At 38.9% G+C, this 17,300-nt stretch overlaps 1 protein-coding gene across 1 annotated transcript in view; it reads left to right on the top strand.

The window, feature by feature from the left end:
• The first annotated feature begins 9,067 nt into the window (after window positions 1-9,067).
• Window positions 9,068-17,300, top strand: part of fat2 (FAT atypical cadherin 2) — a 94,071-nt gene continuing 85,838 nt past the window's right edge. Inside the window, exon 1 of the mRNA XM_080035040.1 lies at window positions 9,068-9,301. The gene's annotated coding sequence lies outside the window, so the exon portion shown is untranslated. The remainder of the gene's footprint in view (window positions 9,302-17,300) is intronic.

Raw genomic sequence — 17,300 nt, 5'->3', positions numbered from 1 at the left:
TTAGTAAACATTTATGCTCCACATTTTGATAACCCAGATTTTACAAATAGATTATTTGCCACCCTGCCTTTCCTAGACACCCATCTTTTAATTCTTGCTGGGGACCTGAACTGTGTTATGAATCCAACACTGGACCACTCTAATCCCTAGCCTGGTGCTACCAGACCATCGTACTTCATTTAATTTGTACAGAAGGTCTGGAACTGCTTTTATTGGCAAACGTTCACTCACTTGGAGGCGGGTATCTGTTGAAGTTTAAAACTATTGGATCTGCTCAGTGCCACTCTGGATTAGCCAACCAATCGCATAACGTTTGGTTGTGAGCCGGCTTCTGACGGTGCGTTCAGGGAACTCGGAAATTTCCGACTTCACTACATATTGTCTATGGATCTACCGTTACCTGGCAACGGTAACTTGCTAGAGCCTAACGTTTAGTTATTTGGATGAGAAAGGTTGTAGGCGTCCATACTTTCCCGAGCAGATGCACTGGAACATAGACAGGTCGGAACTTGGAACTACCAAGTCGAAAATCTCCGAGTTCCGAGTGTAAAGGAACGCAGCATTCAACTGAAACTGGAGCGCGACTTCGACATCATCGTTCTCAGCCACTTCCTCTGTTCGCTGATTGGACACTCAGAAATTTGTTCGAGCAAAATCCCACAAATACGCCCCATCCCCAGACTGACTACTGAAGGGAAAATTAAATATGGGCGGAAGTAGGTGGGCGGGCAGAGCTAGGCTATCTAATCCCTGTACTCTCAACCAATCTTCCATGTCTAAATACATTTCTGATTTTATACTCCAAAATGGGTTTGTAGACCCTTGGAGATTTCATAATCCCCAAACCAAAGCATATTCTTTTTTCTCCCAAGTCCATCAATCCGATTCCCCCATTGATAATTTTTTTGTTGATGGTTCCCTGGTCTCCAAAGTAACCTCCTCCGAGTATCATTCAATTGTTATATCTGATCATACTCCTCTTAGTCTCAATATACAACTTTCAGGCCAACCTCGTTTCTCCTCACCCTGGAGGTTTAACACTCTGCTTCTGTCTGATGATGCATTCAACACCTTTATATTGTCCTCAATTGATGACTTTATAACTATTAACAAAGATGACTCTGTCTCTTACTCATTAGTATGGGAGTCGCTCAAAGCCTATTTGCGTGGTAAAATGATTTCTTACTCAGCTCATCGCAATAAAACCAGTAAGGCCAGGCTAAATGAACTCCTAATTAAAATCCGGGATATTGATGGACAAAATGCTATTAACCCATCCCAGAGTTTAGTGAAACAGAGATATGATCTGCAGGCAGAGTTGGACTTCCTTACAACAAGCGACGCTGAGCGACTTTTAGTACGTTTTTGTGCTACTTATTATGAGCATGGTGATAAGCCGAGTAGGCTCCTGGCTCATCAATTGAAACGTCAAACTACTTCTTGATTAATTCCAAAAATTAAAGATTCCTCTGGCGCACTTGTCTCTGATCCCACTTCTATAAATGAACTCTTTAGGGATTTCTATTTCTCCCTTTATATGAATCAGAATCCTCATCAGACACAACAGAAATTACTTCTTTCCTCCAGAATCTTGATATCCCCAAAGTTGATCCCACTACTGCTAATGAGCTTGATGCACCTTTACATTTGGAAAAAATTAAATCATCCATGAAAGCCATGCAAAACAATAAAACACCCGGCCCGATGGATTCCCAGTTGAGTTTTTTAAGAAATGTATTAATAAGCTGTCCTCTCTCCTCAACTCTGTTTTTAACAAGTCCCTAGAACGTGGTTCATTGCCCCCCACTCTAACCCAAGCGTCCGTATCCTTTATTTTGAAGAAAGGAAAAGACCCTACTTCTTGTACCTCGTACAGGCCCCTGTCACTTCTTAATGTTGACGTTAAGATGCTAGCTAAAACCTTAGCAACTTGTCTTGAAAAGATTATTCCTGTCAATATAGCAGAAGAACATAATGGCTTCATCAATGTGCGCCAGCTGTTTTTCAATGTCTGAACACTTTTATATGTAATTTTCTCTAGTCATTCCGCCTCAACGCCCAAAGTTGTTATTTCTCTCAATGCTGAGAAAGCATTTGATCGGGTAGAGTGGCATTATCTTTTTGAAATTCTACAACAGTTTGGCCTAGGGAACAGGTTTATTTATTGGATTCGGCTTTTGTATACCAACCCTCAAGCTAGTGTCCACACGAATAATTCCCGGTCTAAATATTTCACATTGTCATGTGGTACTAGACAGGGCTGTCCCCTGTCCCCCCCTACTTTTCACTTTGGCCATAGAACCCCTCTCAATTGCTTTGGGATCTCTCCCCCACTTTCACGGCATTCCTCGTTCTGGCATTGACTTGAGGTTGTCTCTTTGTGCTGACGACCTTCTTTTGTATATGTCGGACCCCCTGGCTGATGTTCCGGCAATTTTGTCATTGCTGGAGAGATTTGGTTCTTTCTCAGGCTATGGAGTTAATCTGCTTAGGGGTGGGTGCTACCCTATGAACACCCTAGCTTTACAACTCTGATATTCCTTTTGGGCTCAGCCCCTCAGGGTTTAAATGTTTGGGGATTGATGTGACTCGCACCTTGCCTTCTCTCTATTCTGCCAAGTATGTCCCTTTGGTTACCCAGCTTGGACTAGATTTCAAGAGGTGGAATTCGCTTCCTCTGTCATTGATAGGTAGGATTAATGTGGTAAAAATGAACGTCTTGCCAATATTTCTTTTTCTTTTTCAGTGCACTCCTTTATTTTGTCCTAAAAAGTTGTTTAAGTCATTGGATGAGACTGTTACTTCCTTCTTGTGTGGAGGTAAGACTCCCAGGGTAAGAAAGTCACTACAGCAAAAATTCACATCTGACAGTGGTCTCGCCTTACCAAATTTTCTTCTATATTATTGGTCAGCACAAACACATACATTCACTTATTGGCTTCAATCTCCCGAACTATTATGGTGTAAGCTTGAGACCCAGTCGTGTTTCTCCTCTGCACTACCGGCTTTACTCACATCTTCATTGCCCATGAATCCTTCTACAGTAGTTTCACTAAGAATCCTATTGTGCTATCTAGACTGAGGATTTGGTTCCAATGTAGGCGCCATTTTAAGTTTTCTTATGCATAGACTCTGATGCCCATAGTGAACAATCATCTATTTCCCCCATCTGATGGGAATATCTCCTACATCTTATGGCAAAATTGAGGCATTAAAGTTTTCAGAGAATTTTATAAAGACGGCACTTTTGCTACTTTTTCAGACTTGTCTAAATATTTTAATTTACCTACATCCCATTTATTTATGTGCTTTCAAATTAGGCATTGTGCCTCCTCTCTTTTTTCATGTTATCCTTCCCTCTCCATTAACCAGCCATGGGAAGACCTTCTGACCTTAACACCCCTACAGAAATCACTAATATCTAAGATTTATGACAAACTCATGGCTCTGGAAAACAATTCGGCTGTCAAAAACAAAAGTGCTTGGGAGAGTGAACTTGGGATAAATCTGACAGATCAATGGTGGGATAAGGCTGTGCATAGTATATGCTCACCTTCTCCTTGTGTCCGGCTGCATCTTAATCTAATCTAACCTAATCCCCATTAAATTCCAATCTGGCTCAAAGACGTTATGTTCTTTTTAAAATTAGAAAAAAAATAATTAACAGTGAAAGGCTGCACTAATACATTTGCCAAACAATGGGATTCTTTTATATCTTATTTTAATTCGTTATCAACCCTGGCTCAGGACTAAACCCCCTCCCCCCTCTCCCCCCTGACTTTATTTAGTCGCTACTTTTTTTTTCATGTGTATTTATTAGTGGTGGGCCGATAACGGCGTTAACGTGCTGCGTTAACGCCAGACTCTTATCGGCGATAAAAAAAATATCGCCGTTAATCTCTTATTCCTCTTATTTTAGCGCGGATGTATACCTGGCCGAATTGCACTGTAGTGCACGAGTCAGAACGAGTCCGACTTCGCACCTGTGTACCACATCAAACGTAACGTGCTGACATGGATGCAGCTAGGAAGCCGCCGGGTTTGCTTCAGGGAAAATGTATTTTTAAGAAGCTTCCCATTGGAAACCTCGACAAGACCAAGGTTGTTTGCACCTTGTGCAATGCGGAATTGGTTTACTGTAGGAGTTCTAACAGTCTGTGCTCTCAGAAGCGGCCGGGGCATGCGTGTGTGCAATGGGAGAGCTTTGTGTGGAGAGACAAAAAAGAGGCAAGGGAAATCGCCAAAGCCAATGCATAGCCTCGACTCATTAAAGGTTGAAAATCACTGAATTACACAACATGTAGGCTAGCCTATGGCTTAAGGCTATGGAAATCATTATGGAAACAATATTTTTTTTTATCAGTGATAGCTCAGCTGATCTCGTTGCTATAGAGACCACGTCCGTCCGCTTTGTTTGACAACTGACAGAGCTGCCAAGTCTCACCCTTTTGGCCGTGAGACACACTCATATCAACCAGCTCACACTCTCACACGCTAGCCTACAACTCAAATTTCTCACGCGGAGAAGTTAATCCCCAAAATAACGATTGTTTTGCGGGACTTTTATTTTGACAGTCTTATATTGAAAAGCTAACGGACATGAGTTCCGTGACATCCTCTTTCTGCACGCGCGTTAACTTGATGCCTTAGGTGTGCACCTGCACAGGAGATGAGCCCCTGGTCTGATGCGCCACCTGGCTTGAGAAACACGTTCTCAAAGACTTACTTTGAGTCATTATTTAGGGAGCACACACATATTATGAATGAATTCAAATGAGCCATTTTAATCTAGATTAATCTAGATTAATTCCAAAATTAATCTAGATTACTCTAGATTAAAAAAATTAATCTATGCCCACCTCTAGTATTTATACATATTTTGGATGAAAGTTTATTTATCTGCATGGGAGTCCTACCAACATTACACTCTGTCAGGCAGACCTTTACAAAATGAGTAGCAGAAACAAAAGGATGACAGTCCAGGAGGCTCTGGAAGTCATCATTGATCATAACAGTGAAATAGAGGAGGATGTGTCTAAATTCTGATTCTAATGATTCAGAATTTGAACCAGATGAGGGAATTGCTATTCCTATTCCTCCAAGCAAGACATTCATGTCAAAAAATTGTGAAATTCATCCCCAAATATGTGTTAGGCAAACCTGTCTGCAGAAAGCATACAGGTGAAACTCATATAATTAGAATATCATGGAAAATTAATTGGAATTGAGGCAATAAGTCATGCAAAATGGACCCAAACCAAGTACTGAGTACACATGCATGAATATACTTTATAGAGGGCTGATATTTCTGATATAAAAATCCCTTTTTTTAATGATTTCATGTAGGGGAGAACAGGGTAATTTGTCACACGGGTTGGTTGTCACAATCGTTATATCTCGGAACCAGAAGGTGCTGTCTGTGAAATTTTGGTATGTAAATATCCAGAATTAGGATCAGGTCACCTACATAGTCTTCCTTGGAGTTAGACTGCTGAATTTGAGGTGAGACGACTGTTTGTGTTTTTCATGTCAAATTGAAAATATTTAGCTCCTCTGTATTTTTCTTCTAGGCTTTTACACAATGGGTTTATAACAAAACACTTGTTACCCATACAAAGTGTGAAGGGTAAACTATAGTTTAGATTGTGGTTAGCAAGCTAATTAGTTGTCAGATGGTTGTTGGCCTTGATGCTAGCAAGAAATTCAAGTTGGGGTTGGTCGTCAAATGTTTTGGGGGGTTAGTTGTTACATGTTATCTCAAGGCTGCAGCCAGAAAAGGAACCCAATAACGAAATAAATTGTCAAGCTGTATCCTCACTGACACCCCAGAGAAGGAAAGAATAGAGCAGGAAAAGGCAGCTAGCATGCAAAATAAAAAAGGGCAACAAAATCAAAACAACCCAGTGCATCCCAAACTAGACCAGCTGCCAAGGCTACAGTAAGTTATGTAGGCCTATTTGTCAACTTGACAATGCAATTAAACTTTCAAATGTAGTTCTACTTTCTTGCCTTCTTTTTAAGATTATTCCCATTAAGATAACATTGTGACAAACAACCCCATAGTGTTTGACAACCGACCCCTTGATGGGGTTGGTTGTCACAATGTGTAAGGGTGTCTTTAATTTCTTCTTTATTACAATAAGACAGAAAAAGTGAGGGGTACACATTTCAAGCCAACACCTTAAGCTTCAATTTAATGTAGGAATGACTATTGAAAGATGTTTAGGTGATAAGCAATTCTCACTAGAGTAAAAAGTGTGCCTACTTACCCCGTTCTCCCCTAATATTCAAATTTTCTGAGATTTTAAATTTGGGGTTTTCATAAGCTGTGTAAACCATAATAATATAAATTATAACAAATAAAGGATTTGAATATCTCACCTTTCATGTAATGGGTCTATATAATATATTACTTTCACCTTTTGAGTCAAATTACTGAAATAAATTAACTTTTGCACGATATTCTAATTATTTGAGTTTCACCTTATAGACAGTGCCAGGGCCCACTAGGATGGCACTGACTCGTGTGACTGACATCAAGTCAGCTTTTGAGCTGGTCATGCCAGATTCAACACAGACAATCATTCTGGAAATGACTAATCTAGAAGGGAGGTGTGTTTTTGGGGAAAAGTGGAAGGCGCTGGACAAAACACATTTAGATGCGTATTTGGGGCTCCTCATCCTGGCTGGGGTCAAAGGATGAATCGACAGCCAGTCTGTGGGATGCAGAGACAGACAGGGCTATATTTCAAGCCACAATGTCTCTGGAGACTTTTCACATTTTCTCCAGTGTTTCAAAAGTAATAAAGTGGTGAAACATTACAAAAAAAGTTTGAACATGTATTTTTTTAATGAAAAATGAGTGAATTATCGTTATTGAACCATTACCTGTTAGAGGAACACCACATTGCACTAAATATTGATAAAATAGTTAGTAATGGAGTTGATAATGACATGTGCACACTGCTTGTTAGAATTTTATTTGGTTTGGGACATCTTTTGGAGGTTTAAACATGCACCGGGTCAAATTGACCCGGAACACCATTGCTGTTCCTGACAAATGAACATAACAGGAGGGTTAATTAGGTCAAATGATTAAGATTACATTCCACCACCACTCACATCATTATCCCTCTTGTTTCTAACCACATTCATGGCCCAGGGCCTGGAGTTTCGAGAGCTGTATGAAGTGAGTTGTATTTATAGTGTTTACACAACAGTGACACAGAGCCTGTTGAGTGCTGCAACAACAAAGCCATACCAGCTAATGACTGCTCTCCATTAGGGCCAGATTGCTTCAAGTAGCCTCCAAGCCAAATGGCTAAACCCAGACTGGTCAGCAAAGCAACAAACAAAAAGCTATTTTCTCTTCATTTAATTGGAGTACAAATGAATTAAAAGCCAAAGCATGTTGTGTTGAAAATAATCATATTGTAATTGTTTGAGCTAAACCAATTGACCCAGCGGATTAGTTGATAATCAAACAAACCTACCATTATAAATGTGTATTATTCAGCTTCTCAAAGAGGATATATTTGATCTGCTCTTCTTAGATTCAGATGATATTGCAATAAATATATTTGGGTTTTGGATTGTTGGTTGGACAGAATATGTCACCTTGGGCTAGATGGCTTTTGTAACATTTCCTCGACTCAAAAAGTGGAACAAGTAGCCCAAGTTAACACAAGAATTCTCAGTGTTGGTTATCTCAAACCCTCAGTACATTGTGAACAGCCAAATAAAAAGAGGATATTGTTTTTGTTTCCTTTTCTCTAATCTCTACAGTAACAAATTTAGATTTTTTGATAATATTGTATGGGTAATTAAATAGTTTGTGTGTTGGTTTATTTCAGTTTGACTGGAGTAGCCCCTTGAGGGACAAATAAACAGTGGCCAAATACCAATGAATCAGGGTAAGTGGGTTTTTTATCTATAAATTGTCCTTGATTTAGTGTTGACCTTGTTCCGCTTGTACTGGCTTCCATCACATGTTCTTATATGTTATAGGCCTTTAAAGTGTGTTTGTTTGATTGCTTTTTTTCTTTTCAAATATGGATGTGGGGTTTATGACTGAAGTGCCAGAAGAGTTGGCTGAGACAATGCAATATATTAAATATGAAATTGGTAACAAATTGTATCATATTGAAAACTAATATATATTAATATGTATTATTATTTTTGAAATATTATTATATCAATAATAAGGAAGCCAATAGTCATTATAGATATATAAATCAGGGAGAAGGGGTGAGATTAAATACGTTTTCTTCTTCTCACCCCTTTTCGAACAGGTAAAGCAAGTGTAAGACAGTTTATTTTCATTTGTGGTTTTCATTGTGTGTAAATATTACTTTATTGTAACTGTCCACTTGTTTAATTTATTTTATTGTTTATTATTGCTTTTTTGTCTTTCATTGTTTACTTGTTCGAAATAAAAACATTTTCAATTCAATTCAATTCAATGCACCTTTTAATGTATTGTTCGAATGTGAAGCCTGGTTCAAAGTTGTTAATTGTAGGTGTTTGCTTACCAAATAAGAGATGTTCTTAGTACTGTGTAAATGTACTGTCCATAGCACAGAACAATTTCCTTTTACTTCACCAAGCGTCTCCATATTATGCATTATTGCTTACTTGATTTATTCAATGTATGTGTTTTTCTTCTATAACAATTGCCATATACAATTATACAGTTTTTAAATCCATTTTGTTTTGCATATGTGTGCTAAATGTTTTGATCAACCCCATGCTTTGAGGTGAAAGTTTTGTATTAAATCAGATGAAATTTAACTTAACATGCAGCAAAGAGATTTACATTATCAACAGACACACACATATGCACACGCCCCAGAAGCATAGTCCTGGCCAAGGCCCGAGCCCCCAGGCTAGAGAGGGGGGAGCACAGCCCACAATCTGGGCTTATGGAAGGTGTGTGTGTGTGTGTGTGTGTGTGTGTGTGTGTGTGACTGAAGGAGGAGGGACAGTGTGAAAAGTGGGTGGAGATGGGACTCCTCAGGGAGTGTTGAGGTGTCTTAGCAGCACTTTAGGTCAGACCCTTCGAAGGTGCTAAAGTTGAAGTTGGCGGCAGTCGAAACATACTCCTACAACTTAGCGTCTATCTTGGGTTTTTTTTGTCATTGTTTTTTACTCAACCCTTTCTCTCTTTAATGGTACGGACTCTACGGCAGACCACTATGGGAGTACACTGGTTGTTGCCGTCCTGTCAAAGGAATTGTAAAGTTCCTGAAGTGTGAAGGGAGAAACAAGATATTCCTGGAAGAGTGGCCTGACTGGACCTGAGGTATATTTTCCTTGTCTTTCACCACACATGCCGCTTCACTCCACTTCACACTGCTGTTTATTGTGGAGAGTAACACCACTATTTAGGATTACAATACTACTAAACACTGCTCAGGGGGGGACATACTGTATAAACAGAGTACAATTGCATCAGAATAGATCAATCTTGCCACACATAAATGAAACAAATGCTGGGAAATCATTATTTGTTTTGCACATTATGCTTATTTTGTAATTTTGTAGTTATAATCATGCTTTAACAATGTGCGCATGAGGTTCCCACTATGCTTTATAATGTGTTAAAGGCACCAACTGCTGCCATGAGATATTTGAAATTTAAGATGATAAGTTTTCCTTTTATTTTGGACAAGAGAACAACATAGTTTGTTAGTGGACAGCTCTGTGTGAGAGTTGGGATTAGAGTTTCATAAATGTTTTCGTAAGCTTTCATTTCTCACAGTTTTAGCTCAGAGCTTTAGCATACGAGGGGAGGTATAGAGCAGCAGTTGAGACACATGTCACCGCATGCAGCTGAGCTATTGACGTCTGAAGCTTTGGTCAAAGAGTCCCTCCCTTGGTAAGTTGCTCAATCATCGTTTGCTGCAATACTTGCACATGTACCCAAATATATTGCCATGCTATTACTGGAAAATTAATTATGAGCATTTGAAATAAGCAGCTAGTTTTTCACTCGCGTTCTATAATAATTGAGGATGGCATATGTCATGGATTGACACCAAGCGTGTGTTAAAAGACTCACCAATTCATTTATTTGAAGTCTTTCCACAATGAAAAGCAACTTATAGATAATTGTTTCCGTACATGGTGTGAAAATATAACCTATTCAAACATTTTCCTAGTAGCATGAGGCTTTATTGTGTTGTTGGTGTTACTTTTAGGTGACTGTTTGTTTAAAAGCACAACGATATAGCTTGTATAGCTATAAAGAAATGTCATATCTCTGACAAGAAAAAAAATACTTCGTTAAAGTAGGATTAAGTCGGTTTTATTTTCCCATCAAGATTCTTGAGAACCGGGACAAAAGGCTGTCTTCCATATGTAACTGCTGTTATTTTTAAAATTAAAAATATTTAAAATTGTAGATGTTATTAGGGATTAAGAATAGAATGTCCAGAGCACAATTATCCCCTTAAATTTAATTTTATCATTATTATGTCAAATATATGACACGTGTTATCTTCTCACAACGTCAAAAACAGTGTGTCCTCAGAGAAGGTTTCAATCTTTCAGAAGCAATAAAACCTATTAAAATTGTACTTTAATGATTAAAAATAGCTTTTCTCATCAAAAGCAACATTAAATAATCTCTCATATCAATAAAAACTGTTTTTCTACAACACATTCATGTTTTATCAGGATTCTAAGTGGTGGGACAACTTTACTTACTATAAGTCAACACCGTCAGACATTTCATTATATAAAATGTAATAAAATCAGGTGAAATAAGGGGCAGCTTTCACTTTGAAGGACCTCTTGTCAAATTCTACCTCTGCAGAGTACATTAGAGTCAGACAGGCTCTGATAAGTGTTGTAGTTGTAGAATATTTTACATTCCGAATCTTGAAAGTCCTGTGTCACAACCATGATATGTCAACACCGACTTGAAGAAGTTATTTTAATTTTTTGATAATTTTATTTTCCTGAAGTAGTTCATACTAGCACCTAACATCAACAGAAAAACCAAATGGCTACTAGATAAATTCCGTTTGTTATGTTTAAGAAACGTTAAATATGTCAACACCGTCAGACAGGAGATCTGACGGAGTTGACATCTGACGGTGGTGATAGGCCAATGACGGTAAAAAAAACTAAAGATGGGAGATTGTGTCAAAGTGTAGCTCAGTAGCTTAGTATATGTATATGTAGCTTACAAACATGTAATTTAATTTGCCGAAACATAGGGTTTGTATTTTTTCAACATTGCACCCTTAATCTAGCCTGGAAATCCAGACCCTGATATCTTGAACGATAGAGGGTCTGGCCACGATCAATAGTAATTCCCAACTCAAGGGGCGGCTCCTACTCGTGCATTTCAAATGCCACTGCATGCAATTGGATAGCACTACAACCAATCAGAGCAATGAGCAAGGTGACGTATTAAGCCCCGTTTGTTTAGCGAACAGTGGGATTAACTGTTAAATTAAACTTTTGCCGTGGTCGGTCGGCAAAACAGAACATTCCTCTTACTTGTCAATGAAAGATTTGAGTGCCGTCTTCCAAATCGTAAAGTGTCGAGGCCAAAGCCGTCTCTAAATATCCGCAGCCATCTTTGATGTTTACTATCACGGGCTTCGACGGCGCATGCCCAGCACTTCGTCATCTGGTTACGTCCGCCCCAGAGCACCATACATAGGGCCGGATTTCTGGACTTTTTGAAAAAGCTTCAATGGAGAGTGTCAAGACCAACAGGCGCAGCAAATTTAATTTGCCAGCGCCTAGTGGCAGGTCTGGAAATGCCAGGCTACCCTTAATCCCTAATAACATCTACAATTTTAAATATGTTTAGTTTTAAACATACCAGCAGTTACATATGGAAGATGTCCTTTTGTCCCACTTCTCAAGAATCACTGATACATATAGTTTGAAATTATTAGATGTGAAATTTAGCAAAAGCTCACATAACCCATCCTGTTTGTGGTAATTGAGATTGAGATAAACTCTAGTCTCAGGGAAAGGAAATATTGTAGATGAGAAAACACCATCAAATCAATAAGGCACCTATGCACACCTTAAAAGATATGAAGACCCATCCTCCCTGTCCATCAACTCCGTATCACTACACAGCCAGGTACCAAAAAATAAATCAGACCTTCGGAATGATAGACAGGCTGAGTTTGCAAGGAATGTTGCTGAGGCATTGCTGACCCTCCCTGTAATAATGGTATTTGCAGTGAGGCCTGAGTGACCCGAGTTTGTGAAGGTGTGATGAGGGTGTGGTGCACTTTTAGGACATCCTTGATCCCTAACCCCTCACATTACATGACCTAGCCCTTTAGGATGCAGCACTCATGGGAGAGGCCTAGAAAAAAAATTACAAAAATTGTCTGTATTATTATTGTTAAACAGAGTGGTAACACGACATATCGTCACATATTGTATCATACCATTTATATCAAGGTATTGGTAATTTTGATATTTTTAGTAGCAAAAGGCCAGAATGACCAATGTTTCAGAGCAAATGAGAGGTAATATTTCTTCGCTGATGTGTATACTGCCACTGCTGTCCTGCTTCTTGCCCTGAAGATGTCTGTGTGTAAATGTTGTTGTTGTTGCTTTTGTTGTTGTTGTTGTTGTGTTGTCCTGCTTGTTGTTTTTTGTATGGGACCGAAGACGAATCTCCACACCGTGGACAATAAAGATTTAACTAACTAACTAACTAACTTTTAGTTTTATGTGATTTTCTTTTACATACATAAGGAGCATTTTCAATTATTTTGCAGAGCAATTCCACTTCCACACTTGCAATAGCAAATACCAAAAATGCCATATATTTAGCACACTATTGCAACTATAGATAAGCATGTTATGACTGAGTGAGACAGTATTGTCTATGAGAGCTTAAAAAAGCAGAGTTGATGAAAAGCACAAGCAGCAATTTGTGGCATCTTAACATTACTGTCTTGAATAATTCAGTCAAAGTTTTACACTTTGTGTAAGGATACTCACATATTTAGACCCATATAATGCGTTCTGTAGATTTAAAAGTTTTTATTTCAGACACTCTCTGACCCTGATTTATGTCAGAGCGCTTCATAGTTCTGACAGAGTTAAGTACCTCCTGCCCAAAGCAGCTCAAGGCTGTTAGCCCATCCCACTATGACCTCTCAGCTCCATTTTAAGACCTCCATATAGTGGGTGGGAAAGAGGTTTGGGTTTGAGGCCGTGCCCTTTCCGACCCTGATCCCTTCCAGACAGATGTTGTTTGTAAAGTTTTTTTGAAGATCCATACAATCTTGATACTAATGTTGTATGAAATGTTGGAATAATGCCCTATGAATAAAAAAGCCCTTTCTAAGGCATGAATCAAAAGAGAATAATTCATTCCACCTCTAAGTGGAGACTGGAGTTTGTATGGGGGTCAATTGTCAGAGCCATTGAGAGCTGATAACAGCCATGCAGGAAGTAATGAAGCAAGAGCAGAGCCCAGTGCAGGGAGGCAGTCTCCATGAATTATAAAAATGCCAAAGTGAGGGGAGGTGAATGATGGAGTCTAGACCAGGCTCATTCATTCCCACCTCTGACCCCTGACCTTTTAAAGCCAGATTTAAAGTCATAACACAGGATGATGTAAAGGAGAAGTGTGGCTGCAAAAGTGAAAGTTTCCTATTATTGATTTGAATTTCATTACCAGACCACACAGTTAATTTATCTCATTGCGGACTGGCACGGCTATCAGCTGTTTTGCGAAGGTTGTTTAAGAGATAGATTTAGAGTTCCCCGTTAGTTGACATCAACACAGGGTTTCCCTCAGTGTTGTGTGTGGGGTTTCTTTTTATCTCAAGCGACGACTAACACCAGAATAAATCATTCTTAAACTGTATGAAATATGATGTAAGAATTGTTTGGCTTCAGAAAAAACGAGCAGTCCTAACCAACTCAGCTAATCGATGTACTGGCTGCAAACTGAGACATTTTCTTTCAAGCGCCTGGCTGGAGGTGTTTTAAAGTGTCTGTCTGTTGGGTGGCCTTTTTGCTAGTGGTGGAGTTAGGGGTGCACAGTTTGCTTCGCTAATGCTAATGTGGTAGGTGTTGGAAAACCGAAATCAAGAGACAAATGTTTTGTAGAGCTGCTGGAAAATGCAAAGACGGCAGTTATTCTCAAGCGGTTTGTCACTTCAAACAACACCTTTCACTTTGCCATTTTAAACGTTGAGTATGTTTACATGAAAAACAACTCAGTTTAAAAGTTGGCCCTGAGGCTGCAAGCCACACCATCATGTTTACCCAGGTTATGTGGACCACCAGAAAAGAACATACTAGCCTGAATGAGAAAGACAATGTGTTGTCTGGCATCATATAATGTAAAATGGACGTTAATGCCACAAGGGGAAAATAACACCAGGATATAAAGACCTCACAGTGTGCAGAGGAGCGCATGATGCTCTACGGACCGCAGGCAATTAAAAAAAAATAGCTGACAATTTACAGAAACCTTCCAGCGGCATAGGGATTATTATGGATTGCAACATTTTCTACCAAGTATGGGGTGGAAGACAGCCACCTTAACTTTTTGTCAATGTTTATACCATGACAGATTTATAGAACCTTTAAAGCCAGTTCACACAAATTGTATGTCCTGTCGAACTGATTTAAGTTGAAAGTCAGCTGGGTCTTAAAAAAACTGACAAGGGCCTCAGTTTCATTAGCGATGTTTCACTATAATGATGGGTGTGGTAACTTAGATTGACATTATATAGAAGTTATCGTTAAACCTGCCACTTTCCCGAATTCAGAAAACGTAAACTTTATTAATCTGCTAGTTAACAGTCTTCTGCTTTATGCTGAGGCTCTGTTATTGTTGTTGCTAATCACTTTTGCGAAACACTTTAACAGACCTCAGAGAACTTCAACAGGGGTTGGAATGCTAAATACATTCACGTCCCTCCATGTTTCTTTGTAAACATGTATTTAAATGGGACCAGCTGCTCTAACCTTGTTGTAATGCTTGTTAAATTTGACATTGTCAGGTTATTTCACTCTGTGAATCCTAAAGGGGGAGAGGCACATCACTGATTCTTTGTAGTGAAGACATTTGGTCTTTTTTTTTTAAACCAAAATACTCAAGTGAGCACTTACATAGACTGACATCTGGTAACACCTTGTGCATCCATCATGGCTTAAAGGAATAGTTCAACATTTTGCTTTTGTGACGGTTACCAGCAGATTCAGCATTTTTAGAAAGTATAAACAATTCCATTAATCAAGTGACTGGTTACTCTCTCTGAGTGTGGACAGGTAAAGAAGACAAACTAATGTCCCTGACTTAGGTTACTGCAAAACTGTAAAATGTTTGAAAGATAAATAAACATTACTTTTAATTTACATAAAGGTTAGTTGGTCCATCTGCTTTTTAGTGATTCCTTTTGAAACACCCTAATTTAAAACAGCACCTCGATGTGAATGCTTACATATTATATTTCAGGTGATCTGAGTAGCTTCTTCTTCTTTCCTTTCTTTTGGAGAATGGGGGGTGTAATCACTTCACAAAAAACAGGAAACAGCTTGCTTGGATGAATGCAGTCAGAGACGGAGCAGGAGGAGGAATAATGCCTTCAGTGAAAAAACCTTAACCCTGAAATCCTTTAATTCCCTTACAAGACCGCTTTCTACCATTATCATTTTACCACAGTGTACTGGTGAAGAACCATTGTGCCAACATATGGAGATAATTACCTGTATGCCATTGGGCCTGACAGAGCCTGCTGTGGGCTGTCACCTCTGTCAGATCAAGCCGCATTCCCTGCCCTCGTATTATAAAATACCCCCGGGTTTACAAAGCCAGATTGGCAGCTTTATGGATACATGATTCAACTTGCCTGTGTTGCAATAGCCATCTCACAGGAAATGGGTGACTACCTTTACATCAAGCAAAGTGCTCCATGTGGTTAAAAAGTAATTGTCACATAGGACTGATGAGTGACTGAGGGTGGTTGAACATTGTATCAATTTATTTTGGCTACCCTTTGCTGTCTGATTTATACTGTGTTGCCAGAATGCTGAAGGTAAATACATTTCAAGCAATGTATTATATTAAGTTGAGTGTGACTGTCTAATGAAGTCAAGAACTTAACACCTAGAGCTGCCACTAACAATTATGTTCTTATTAACTATGCCATTTCTACTAGCTATGATCTAACAGGTCGGCTTTTTTGGTAGATAGTAAAACAATTGACTGATGACTGGTACTATTAATATTAATAAAATCCAACTGTAATTGGATCTCAAGTATGTATATTTCATTCGCATTTTAGGAATCTATCCACATAGTCAGTGTAATAATTTTGACCAAAATCAGTCTAACCTCTTGATTTCCCAAAACACAGCTGAATAGGAGATGAACATCACATCCTACTGAGTGAGAGACAATTTACCTTAAAATTCCAAAGCATACCTGTTTTTCTTAGTCAATATCAAGTGGAGAAAAAATGTATATATAGCATCTTCATGTATTAGGTGAGCCCTAAATTCATGTCTTTTTAAAACCTGATTTAGTTTTAAAAATAAGTTTTGTTGGGGCCAATACCAATTTTAATAGTTGAGATTATGTCTGTATATTTACACATCTTACAAGGGGTTGTTAAAGAGGTGTTACAAAGATGTAGCATATATTCACATGATTAGTCAGTCTGAGATGCCTGTATTTTCTACAAGTGTCCGATGCCTGTGGAAATTCTTAATTTTGCAAGTTAATAAAGTAGACTTTTCTTGAATAAACACACATGCTGTTGTCGAACCCGATCCCTAGCCTTTAGCATGGTTAAAATAAATGTGTGTGCAGTTGCACGATAGTATTGTCCACTTCAGTTATATGACTGCCAACCTTTACTCTATATTAAAGGAAATTAAAGAACATAAATTATTCCGGTGGATGTACCTGTGACAACTGCCTATATATCAATCACCACGAGAATCCCTCCTTGGAGAAGTTGTAAGCTGCACTGATTTTTTGGTTTGAGCCTGCAGCAGCAAAAATGATACAGAAAATTAACAACTTCCCTGAGTTGTGTCTAAAACTGTGTGGGTCTGCAGTAAATTATAACACTGTTGAGCTTTCAGCAGAGAATTACAACTCACACTGACACATGGAGGTTGTGGAAAGGATGGAGGGGGAAAAAAGCTGCATATACTGTTGTCCATCTGTACTGGGAGCGCCATAGGGGTGATGGTGAAATGTGATCCTGGAAGCTGGATCTGAACATGAGGCTGCAGGTTGCTACCTGGAACACACACCTAGAGGGAGGTATGAGAGAGTGCTTGAA

The sequence above is a fragment of the Ammodytes marinus genome, assembly GCF_949987685.1.
Source record: "Ammodytes marinus genome assembly, chromosome: 10".
In the NCBI taxonomy this organism is placed as follows: Eukaryota; Metazoa; Chordata; class Actinopteri; order Uranoscopiformes; family Ammodytidae; genus Ammodytes; species Ammodytes marinus.
This window is presented reverse-complemented; position numbering and strand designations above follow the sequence as displayed.